The sequence below is a fragment of the Eupeodes corollae genome, chromosome 1 (assembly GCF_945859685.1).
Source record: "Eupeodes corollae chromosome 1, idEupCoro1.1, whole genome shotgun sequence".
Lineage (NCBI taxonomy): Eukaryota > Metazoa > Arthropoda > Insecta > Diptera > Syrphidae > Eupeodes > Eupeodes corollae.
Window position 1 is genome coordinate 299,865,123 of NC_079147.1, and position 11,168 is coordinate 299,876,290.

Genomic DNA, 11,168 nt, shown 5'->3' on the forward strand with positions numbered 1-11,168 from the left:
AGTTAATTAACTAATTTCATGAATGTAAGTTAAAACTGCGACTGGGAAATCAACCTGCAAAAAAAATGTCAGCAGTCAGTACTTACTTTCTGACTTGGCAATTGACTAAAAGTTAATTAACTGCAGTGCTTTTGACTGGTTTAAATCTTTTTAGTCAGTACAAATTCTTTTGTACTGGGGTATTAGAAGTTTTAGTCGCTAAGACTTTACACTGCAGTTAATTCAAATCAATTAACTTTTATTTAGAATTTTCACTAAGATACTACAGGGATTTGAAAATAATATGAAATATTTATGAGGTAACAATGCTGTTTTGGCTTAAAAATTGAAATTTGTTTTGAATTGTTTAAATTGGAACCAGACTTCTTTGTGGTCTGATTTAAGTTTGGTTGTAGGAAGGTCTGAATCATGTGACAGTAGCGATCCGCATTAATATTAACTTTTTGCCCATTTTAAAAAATAAAAATACGGACCTAACACACCAAATGCAGCAACAGCACACTAAACTGTCATGCCACGTCATTATGATTACTAAAAAAGGCACGTAGACCTCTATCTATCTATACCCGGAATACCATTTCGTCTATAAATATCTTTAAATATAAACGTTTAAAAATACGGGAGGTTTTTTTGCCAGACCCTGTACAATGTACATATATGTGTGAATTATTAAAATCGTCTTTAAAATAAATAAATTGGGTCCGTTGGGAACTAGTGACTTACAACTCTCAACCATTCCTGTGTGCGAGTAATGTTGTCAGGAATGGAGGGGACCTACAGTTTATATGCCGAATTCGAACGACTAATTTGAGAAAGCACTTTTTCATGACAAGAGTTACTCTTGGAGAACTTGTCAATTTCTCGCAAGATTCAGTACCCGTGATAAACTAAAAACAAATAATGAAGGTACTGTTGCAGATGATGGATTTCGAGTTTTATCTGAGATCTTCGATCTTACGATCGAATTAATATCACCTTCTTTGAAAGCAAGATTCAGTACCCGTGATAAACTAAAAACAAATAATGAAGGTACTGTTGCAGATGATGGATTTCGAGTTTTATCTGAGATCTTCGATCTTACGATCGAATTAATATCACCTTCTTTGAAAGCGGGATTAATTGCTCTTATCCACTTTAGCTTAACAGACGGGCAAAGCACATAGACAACAATGGCATCATTTACTTCTCGTGTCAAATTGAAGTGATCCTTAAACCTTGACACGAAGGAACTTTCCAATTTTAACATTACTTCTATTGGAATGATCCTTAGGTTATCATTAAGCTGTCATTTTTGCATTTTGCAAAGGTAGTTTTCGTTTCCAAAGCGAACAAATGCTAGCATGTCAACCCTAAAGACCTAAGACCTATTAACATATCATAATTCATTCTCAAAGCTCTGGAACGATTGATTGATATCCATGTACGTAATAGCATTGATAAGAGATTATCCATGTCTCAGCATGCTTACTGCAAAGGGAAATCGGTATAGAAACAGCCTTGCACACTCTGGTAAGAACTATCGAATACTCCCTTGAGAAAAAGGAATATACTATGATTACCTTCCTGGATATTGAGGGCCTTTCAACAGCGTTGACACATCCGCTATCACTTCTGCTATGACGACCCTAATCTAATATACAGGAAAGTGTTAAAAAAGATACAGCAGCTCTTTTCATTTGCAAGAAAACCATAGGAAGCAAATGGGGTTTTCAACCTCGCATAACCTACTGGCTATACACATCGGTCATCCGACCAATACTTATGTACGGGGTTACAGTATGGTGGATTGCACTGTAGAAAGTCACATACTACGAAAAACTCAGCAGAGTCCAACGCACTGCATGTCTCTGCATAAGCGGGGCATTGAGAACCACACCCTCAGCAGCGTTAAACACTCTCCTCCATCTGACACTCCTCGGCATCTTCAGTAAACAATTGGCAGCGAGTACAGCTATAAGACTCAACGCCTCATCTCAATGGACCAACAACAATCATTTTAAACCTCTTTGGTTCTAGACCAAAGTACATAGACTACACTATTCCTAAACTCCAATTTGGAAAAAACTTTTAGGTATCCATTTCATCCAGAGATGAATTTGAAGACAAAAAACTCCTGGATGACAAAAGCATTAATTTTTTTTACCGATGGATCCAAGAAAAATGAGGAAGTTGGTAGTGGTACTCAGAAAAGCTTAATCTAAACATCTCATTCCGCCTCCCTAACCATTTTAGCGTCTTCCAAGCATAAATTTTAGCGTTCAAATAAGTTCTATCCTCGCTAAAACAAAATGTGATATCAACTTCTGATATCCGCATCTTCTCTGAAAGTCAGGCCGCTATTAAATCTCTTGACGGTGTCTCAACCAAATCTCAAACACGGCCCTCGATTGTCGATTGTTTCTTTTAGAGATGGGGCGGCACAGCAATTTAACATTCACCTCTGTTGGGTGCAGCCTTGCGGGCCACAGAGACATCACAGGAAATTGTAGATCCGATGAACTCGCTAAAAATGGAACCGTCATGCCTATTTGACCTGAAAGGGAGGAGATAGGTATACCGATAGCTGCATGTAAACTTATGTTAAAAGAAACAGCCTAGGGGCTTCTTGTTGATGGCTGCTTGAAACCCAACGCGATTTCTCTGATTGCATCTTGGCAATGTTGCCACTGGTTCTTGATACATTGTTTTATCATCAGAGAACTTTAAAAAGGTTACTTGGTCGGAAAAGAGTTTGGCGATCGTTTTCGATTGTAGTTCGAGATTTCTTAAACAGCTTGATATAACTTCTTTTAAATAAATCGTTTTTTTTTTTGTTGTCTCTAAACATTTAAAGTACATACATATCTGTGATTTCTACTCATAAAATGTCATTTTATATGTCTTTTTCGTCAAACATAAATTCTCTAATATTATTTAACATTTAAAAAGCAAAAAAAGAAAACAATAAGCTCATTAAAAAGGTACAGCCTTTGGATAATTGGTAATCTTTTATTTAACACTCAAACAATATAAATTCACAAGTTTGTGCAAACTCAACTATTCTTTGTTATTTTCTAAAATAAAATTTCGGATGAATAATACATACCTAAAAAACTTCATTTTAAAAACAAATATTGACTTAAACAAAGATTGTTCCGCATTGTTTTGTTTAAAATAAAATATATGTAAATGCAAAAATTAAAACAATACACGCTTTGCTAAAATGTTGCGTCATTTTATTTTTTACTTTTCATTTCTAGTTTTGTTTCAAAATAAAAATGTATTCCAGTTGAAAATGTGTGCCATTATGAAATTGTATGTTGTTGAATTTAAATGAGAGTGAATTAAAATTAATACCGAAATTTATAAATTTAAATTTAAAAATCATTGAATCAGATACTATTAAAAATACTCAAGATCCATTTTATTATTGCAACTTGTTAACTTCTTGTTATTGCCATTTCGGTTTTAAATTTACAGCACTTCGTTAATTTTAGCAATTAAAAGTATGTAATTTGCAAATTAGTCTAATTAACCAATTTTCTTTCCTCATACCGCGAAAAATTGCATGATATGATAAATTCTTCAGGGATAGTGGCATACGTGCAATGGGCGTAGTATGTATAAATTGAAACTTTAATTTAAACCCTGACTTTACAATAAACTGACCTTTAAAACGCGTGTTCTTAAACCGGGTAGTGGTAAAGATACAGAATTAACAGTAAACAAGCTGTAGTTTATACATCAGTCAATTATTTCTAATGAAACATGAAAATGACAAATTTGAACTTCTTTGGCTCAATTGAGTTCAAATTCACTTTCAAATATAATGTACACAATTTACATTTAATGAATTTCTTTAAAACGTTAAATAACAATAATGTTACTTTAACATTTGTGAAATCTGTCAATTAACTAATCTCAGGGCAAAGGCAGGTTCAGACATCATAGAAACCTAAATTCCATCTTTATTCCCCGAGTATACTAAACCAGGGAATAAGCTGTGTTAAAATGTTCCATTAATAAAAACAAAGTGTTCGTGGAATATTAAGGTGACGTTTACCAAAATTCCCTTTGGTAATTATAAATTTCCACAAAGTTCCGTAGACTTGTTTGTTTTTTTTCTGATGGATTTTGACAGCAAATTGTGATCATTTGTAAACACACCTAGGAATTATCTGGTTTATATGTTTTTGTCAAAATTATTATCAAAGACTCAAAGAGTGTCTTTGATTATTGTCATTTTCGAATTTGTGTCTGTTTTCTGTCTCCCTCTTGTGCCCCCATTTAGGTCATCTTCAACAACCGCCATCAATGTCCTCATATTTTTCTTGGGAAACCTATATTTCTTCCTCAAAATCCTTCTCTTGCGCTGGGTTATACTTGGTTTTGTATATTTTTCCTTTTCTGTTGGTTGAGGGCTGATTGTCTAATAAATGGAACTGATTTAAAAACTCGACAAACCGAGCACGCATTATTATAAAAAAATCAAATAAGCAATGTTCACTTATTTGTTTATTTCAGAACAAATTTGACACATTTGGATCTTAATCCTTTACTAAACTACCTTCTTCGGTGGTTTAACTTAGTAAACATCACTTAGTAGGAATTTTGTTTTATTCGTAACATTTTGAACATAGTCCATGGAATAAGACCTAACCCTTTGCTATTCCACGTTTATTAATTTGGCTATAAATGTTAAGAGTATATGCATCTGCTCTGAAAGTTTGAACAAAATTTCCTGACAGAAATCTGTCATTGGAATTGTGTGAAATTGGAACACAAACAAGTGGAACGATTCGGTTTACTTTTGAACATAAAAGTATCAGCTGTTCAGGAAATTTAATATCCGTCCGGAAAATAGAAAATTACATTTTTAGGGAAAAATAAATGCGTAATTACACTTTTTTTCTCAAAAAAATTCTTTGTGTGCTTTCCGAGCGATCAGTATATAGTTTTCATTTTTAATCAAAGTGAAAGAACGTTAAATATCGATTCAAAACTTTTTCCGGATCGATTTCAATGATAGCTATAACTGGCGCCTGAATATAATCAACTTTTATTGATCCACAAATTTACCTTCTTTGCGAGAGCAACCTACTTCTTCCTTCATTAATTGTTTTAAGAGTTCTTATTCACTTTTTCTCTGTCAAACCCTTGAATTTTTGCCCTGTTCAGTGTTTTACTTTACCATTTGACTTATGCAAAATTTTCATTTAAATGATGCATACAATTAATAAATCAGAGAAAAATTGTATAAACTGCTTAAATTTTGACACAATTAAGTATCTTGCACATGAGCTACGAACTGCGAACTGCGAACTGTGGATGTTCGCATATTTTGACTTTTCTTTCACATGAGCTTTGTTTCTATTCGCAGACAGCGACGAAATGTCAATTTATAATTACCCTTTTCAACAAACTAAATAAGAGAGATATAATTTTGAGGTTAAGTTGAGCGCGAACAATTTATTCGTTGCAGTGTGGATTGTATGTGGAACGCGAATAGAGTTTGACAGTTTGTAGCAATCACATTGCAATTTGTTGCTAACAAATTGTCTTGTTTTAGAGTACAAAATGCTAATTTCAATTCAATTCAATTCAATTTATTGTATACATATTATTAACATTTGTACATTAAGATTAATATCTTTTGTAGTACAAAGAGATAAGATAAATAGGAACTAATTTAGTTTTTTATGTATTCAATTTTAATTTTATTATCCTAACATAAGTGTCAATTGGTTTCTTATAATTTAATTGTGTTTTTGTTTGAAATTGACTTTTTGAAATGTGTAAAATCACGTTTGTTCGTCCATTCGTTCATTCGTTGTTCGCTCTCGTGTGCAAGGCTCTTTAGGATTAGTCGGGTTCAGACAATGAGCAGGTTCAAACAACATAAGGGACTTCATTTGCTGTCAACAATTACTTTGAATGTACCTTTTGACCCAGTCTGTATATTCGGAACTTTACTTCACCAACCTCTAACCTAATTTGATCGTGCAAAAACCAATAAAAACTTAATTGTCTACAGAAAACTTCTCAGGCAAGCTACAAGTCCATCTCGACTTGTATTTTAAATAAATATGACTTATTTCTTTACAAATTTGATAAGGGACATTTTTACATAAAATATAAAATGAAATTGTGCAGACAAAAAAAAATAAATCACAAGCGGGGATGTTGAACATTTCTTTTTTCTGCAGAGGTGATTCGCAAAAACGTCAATTTAAAAAAATAACTTGGAGTCCTCGGTATATCAATCAGTGGCAATCTAACATGGAATATTCACATCAAAAACACTACGAACCAATTAAATAGCCGGAACAATGCTCTAAGAATGATATGTCCTCGACGGCCCTCAAAATAACAAAAGCGCTTGTCGAAGGCTCCCTTCAGCATGGAATAACACTCTACATGTGGACATCTTAAAAAAATTAGAAATCCTCGATATAGCCGTTAACGAATGCTACCGGAAATCTAAAGGAGCACTTAAAACAACAGCCCTTAGAATAGAAGCAGCTCAGGTCAGCTCCCAAAAAATGTACTTTCTATCAAAGCAACTTTATTCAGCTGGACAATCTGCCCGACGCTGACGACAGTCTGACGTTTATGAACGATAGGTACTGCAGTTCGACAATCTGACTTTATCAATGCAGATAACGCAGTTTTTAGTTAGGCTGACGTTTATGAATACACCAGTACTGTTAAGTTTAGAAATTTTCTTCTATCTTTATCTTAATTTAATTTCCCATTTCCATTGCAATGTGCAGAAAATCAAAGTAGATCCAATGTTTCCTAAGAAAACGATTGCCCCTATTTTCCTAATCGCCATCAGTTTGTTATTAATTGTAATTGTAAACAAATTGTTTTGCCATCCTTCATCTCAAATAGACCTTAAAATTAAGATGAGGTGAATTAAAAACACCTTATAGGGCTTCTTCGACATGGCCTGTAAGGAGCGGTATCCGGTTCCCCTTCCTTGGAGTTATACTAAGGATCTGGCCCTCCAGGTTGGGGGTTGTGCCGTCGGGGTGACTTCCTAGCCACGTAAAAAATACCTTTAGCGATACTCTCTCGGATACGGACGGATTCACTGTTGACAACCCACGCAAACGAAATAAGGACAACGAACTTCGGATCAATACGTTTAATGTTAGGTCCCTTAACAGACTACGTGCAACCGAACAATTAGCGGAAGCCCTAAACTGCTGCAAAGCAGATATTACCGCCATCCAAGAAGTGCGATGGGATGGACCTGTCAAACGCAAACTAAAAGACTGCGATATATACTACGGCGACTGCTACCGAGAACATTTGGATTTGTTGTTGGAACTAGGCTCTGGCAAAAAGTCTTGAGTTTCAACAGTGTGAGCGAGCGCATCACGACAATCCGCATCAAGGCTAAATTCGCCAACATAAGCCTAATATGCGCGCAGGCCCCAACAGAGGAGAAAGATGAAGACACCAAAGACATATTCTTCGAGCTCTTGGACAAGACATATGAGCAGTGCCCTGGCTATGACATTAAAATTGTCTTAGGAGATTTTAATGCCAAGCTAGGAAGAGAAGACATCTTTGGTGGCATAATCGGGAGATAAAGCCTGCACGAGACCACCTCCGACAACGGATTCAGGCTGATCGATTTCGCCCGATTTCGCTGCGGGGCGAGACGTTCTGGTAGCTAGTACGCAGTTCACGCATCTTACCGAGCAATGTCTAGTTTTGGCATCCCCGTCAAACTTATCCGTTTGTGCAGAACGACGATGGAGAATGCACGCTGCTCTATCAAGGTCGGAAAAGATCTTACCGATTCATTTGATGTCAAAAAAGGTTTTAGACAAGGCGATGCACTGTCATGCGACTTCTTCAACATCGTTCTGGAAAGAATTGTGCAAAACTCAACCGTCAACACTAGAGACACAATCTTCCAAAGGTCCATCCAATTATTTGGATACGCAGATGATATTGATATAATTGGAAGATCAAAGCGTGATGTCAGTGGAGCGTTTTTGAGCATTGTGACGGAAGCCAAGAAGATGGGTTTAGTGGTCAATGAGGGCAAGACCAAGTATATGCTGTCATCAAAAAAGGACACTGAACAACGACGTCTTGGACAAAACGTCACCATGGACAGCTATAACTTCGAGTCAGTTAACGACTTTTTGTCTACCTATAGGCTCCCCTTATAAGTAGAGACAACGGCACCAGCTCTGAAATCAAACGAAGAATAACTCTTGCAAATCGCTGCTTCTTTGGACTTAGGAGGTAATTGAGAAGTAAAGTCCTCTCTCGAGCATCTAAAATCACCATCTATAAGACATGAGAGCGTCTTAGGATGCTTGGAGAGAAAAATTCTTCGGGCGATTTTTGGTCACATACGCATAGATGGATAATGGAGGAGAAAATATAACGACGAACTGTACGGGCTGTACAGCGACACTGACCTAGTTAGCAGAATTAAAGTCCAACGACTTAGATGGCTAGGTCTCGTAGAGCGGATGGACATCAATGCTCCAGCTCGGAAGGTCTTCGAATCCAATCTCGAGGGACGGACGGCACAGTAGAGGAAGACCGCGACTCAGGTGGCGCACCCAGGTGGGAGACGACCCCATCCAACTTGGTGTGCGAAACTTGAGACAGCTAGCTAGGGACTGTAGCGCCACCTTAAGTAAGTAAGCTTAAGAATAAAAAATAAAAAATAAGTCTCCTTGATAATTGCTAATAGGCTGGAAGAATGCAAAATCCCTTTAGTCTATACCTCGAAGTACAAATAGATAAATTATATATTATATAATAATTATATAAATTATAAATAAAATATAGCCGTAAAACCCTTCCTTCGTGGTGGAATGAAGAACTGTCGAGTCTTAGGAAAATGACGAGGACAATTTTCAATATCTACCACAAACATAAGTTTTACCAACCGTATAAAGACTCTCTTAAAATTTACAAACAAGCCCTGTCATCAGCCAAAAGACAAGGCTGGAGAGAATACTGTCAATCAATCGAAGACATAAAGGACTCCGCAAGGCTCAGCAAAGTTTTATGGAAGGAACATTGTAATTCTTCATTTCTAAAAAAGCCTGATGGAACCTGGACAGCCTCTCCAGCCGAATCTCTTGAGCTACTGATGAAGACGCACTTTCCGGGTTGCGAGAGTGATAACCCCGAATCGCTTGAAACCACAGAGCTAAACGTAGCTCATATGAAGCAAGTCAATTCCGTTATAACCAGAGAAAATATTTTGTGGGACATCAATACTTTTTCTCTTTTTTTCCCCAGGCATGGATGCCATACTGCCAGTTATGCTTCAAAAGTTGCATGATGTGGCAGCTCCATGGCTGGAACAAATTTTCAAAGGAAGCCTCCTTCTCAAACATGTGCCCATGTCGTGGAGACAGATCAAAGTAGTTTTTATCCCGAAAGTGGGTAGGCGAGGTCACGAATCCGCGAAGGATTTCAGACCAATAAGCTTATCATCTTTTGGGCTTAAAACCTAGGAGCGCATTGTTGATTACCATATAAGAGAAATCCTAGTTGGACGACCTCTCGAAAGCTCTCAGCATGCTTATCTTTAGAGCAAATCTACGGAGACTACCCTCCATGAGGTAGTGCGTACTGTAGAACAAACAATCCATTATAAAGAATTTACTCTTGCCACCTTCCTAGACATAGAAGGTGCTTTTAACAACTTCCTTACCGAATCCATAGAAGAATCGCTCGTTAAGTTCGGTGTAGAAGACTTCATTCGAGAATGGATTATTTCCATGCTCAGTGGTAGGAAGATTCGAGCCTCTCTAGGCAATACAATCGCAACAAAACACGTGAGTAGGGGAACACCCCAGGGTGGTGTTCTTTCGCCTCTTCTATGGCTTCTGGTCATGGATACAATTCTCGTTGAATTAGAGAGATGTGGAGTGAAGGCGGTAGCCTACGCGGATGATTTGGTGCTATTGGTGTCAGGAAAGTACACCTCTGTGATTAGTGAAATCACGGAGTCAGCTTTGAAGAAGTTAGCAACTGGGCCACGAGTTGTGGACGAGGAGTTAACCAAAGTAAAACTCAACTGTTGCTCTTTACCACCAAAACTAAAGTACCGCCCTTCACGCTACATCGACTCAATGGTCAAATCCTATCATTGTCTTCCAGTGCAAAATACTTGGGAGTTATACTCGACCCTAAACTAAACTGGAAACTAAATATTGAAGTACGGGTTAAGAAGGCCTGTGTTGCCTTCTATGCCTGCAGCAAAACTTTCGGCAAAAAGTGGGGACTTCAGTCGAAGATGATTTTATGGACGTACACTCTTAGCAAAGCCTATAAAATTAATAAGCTAAAGAAGGTTCAGAGAACAGCTTGCGTGGGTACCACAGGGGCCATGCGTACTTGCCCAACGGACGCCTTAAACGTTATTTTGGATCTTCTACCAATCGACCTTTTTATTAAATACATAGTTTCCTGCAGCGCTATTAGGCTGAAGGAATCAAATAGCTGGTTGTCAAAACCTTACGGTCACAGCAACACAACCAAATTGATTCCCTCAGATATTATCTCGGTAGACACTGACTACTGCACTCCTACTTTAAACCTTAGTAAGGGTTTTAAGTTTATTTTCCCATCGAGAGAAGATTGGGAGGATGACATCGTGTCGATAGGTTTCGACACACCCATCTATACTGACGGCTCAAAGATGGAGTGCGGAGTTGGTTCTGGGATCTTTTCTGAGTCCCTAAATGTAGCCAAATCCTTTAGGCTTCCTGACTTTGCTAGCGTTTTTCAGGCTGAACTGCTGTCAATAAGGGAGGCATGTAAGATACTTAAACAAAAACCCACACCAAAACCGATATGTGGCTATCTTTACAGACAGTCAGGCAGCTGTCAAAGCCATTAACTTGGCCATATCCTCATCTAAACTGGTCCAGCAATGTCGCGATGAGCTTGCGAACCTGAATATTAACCACGGTGTCACCCTGATCTGGGTTCCGGGCCATAGTGGTATCGTGGGAAATGAACGGGCTGACGAGCTAGCCAGACAAGGATCGGCCCATCATAGCTCATTTGCGGAAATGGTTAACATTCCTCTTGGTGCTATAAAGGGTAAAATCTTTTCTATCTACCAAACTGAATCAAACCGAAGGTGGAGCAATTTACCCAACTGCATTATATCTAGGAAGATATGGCCCACC

At 37.5% G+C, this 11,168-nt stretch overlaps 1 protein-coding gene across 1 annotated transcript in view; it reads left to right on the top strand.

Moving 5' to 3' along the window:
- The window catches only part of LOC129941487 (serine/threonine-protein kinase unc-51), a 97,037-nt gene that overhangs the window by 34,624 nt on the left and 51,245 nt on the right, over positions 1-11,168 (top strand). The window lies entirely within an intron of this gene.